Source organism: Octopus bimaculoides, chromosome 5 (genome assembly GCF_001194135.2).
Source record: "Octopus bimaculoides isolate UCB-OBI-ISO-001 chromosome 5, ASM119413v2, whole genome shotgun sequence".
Taxonomy (NCBI): Eukaryota; Metazoa; Mollusca; class Cephalopoda; order Octopoda; family Octopodidae; genus Octopus; species Octopus bimaculoides.
Genome location: NC_068985.1, coordinates 9,173,234 through 9,174,328, shown reverse-complemented (window position 1 = coordinate 9,174,328; position 1,095 = coordinate 9,173,234). Strand labels below are relative to the sequence as shown.

At 36.8% G+C, this 1,095-nt stretch overlaps 1 protein-coding gene across 1 annotated transcript in view; it reads right to left on the bottom strand.

Annotated features, from left to right (window-relative positions):
* LOC106883757 (D-beta-hydroxybutyrate dehydrogenase, mitochondrial) overlaps positions 1–1,095 on the bottom strand; it is a 98,557-nt gene that overhangs the window by 5,480 nt on the left and 91,982 nt on the right. The gene's annotated exons all lie outside the window — the stretch shown is intronic.

Genomic DNA, 1,095 nt, shown 5'->3' with positions numbered 1-1,095 from the left:
CTGAACGGAAGAAAGACTATTCAAGGCCAGAGATAGAATTGAAAATATTTCTTTTCAAGGTCAGTTAGTACATGTCGAAATCAATGGTTTCCTGAGAAAGGAAAAATTTCTTCTTCCATTGTTCTTTCGGCATATGTACACATATAACACACACACACACACACACACACACACACACACGTGTGCACACGACGAACGCGTACACGACAAGGAACTTTGTAATTAATCTCGATGTGGTAATTTTTACTAATAGTGCTAACAGATGCTGATATACATTATGAATTATATATTTATTTCTCTATTGCCCACAAGGGGCTAAACATAGAGGGGACAAACAAGGACAGACAAAGGGATTAAGTCGATTACATCGATACCAGTGCATAACTGGTACTTATTTAATCGACCCCGAAAGGATGAAAAGCAAAGTCGACCTCGGCGGAATTTGAACTCAGAGCGTAACGGCAGACGAAATACGGCTAAGCATTTCGCCCGGCGTGATAACGTTTCTGCCAGCTCACTGCCCTTTATGAATTATGTATTGCGTACATTGGCTTAGTCTGACCGGGACGTGTTGCGTTTAATACAAATAGACCTAAATACTACATAACACTTTTCGATTATCATGCTAGAGGAGTTTTAAGGAGGGCTTGAAACTTTTGTTCACGAGTAAGGTAGATGTTTAAATGTATGTTTGTGTGTGTGTGTGTGTGTGTGACTAGTTGGACTTAGAGCATATGTCTACTATTGGGCAACCGGATGTCATCCAGGGTTACAATATAATTTTCACTGGATCTACGTCAGGAAATCCACAGTGTTTGTTGAGTTTTATAACTGATGAAGGAAACGGAAGATGGATTTACTACGAATCAATCTTCCATTTGCTTCATTAATTTGTATATATCATATATATATATATATATATATATATATATATATATCAGATGTCACTGTCAATCTTTTCCTAGTAAAAATGAATAAGTATGTACTCGTCCAAGAAAATATCTTGTAATCCTTCAGGTTAATATTAAATTGGTTTTCTTTAAATATGTTTTTCACGCAAACATTGATACACACACACACACACACACACACAGT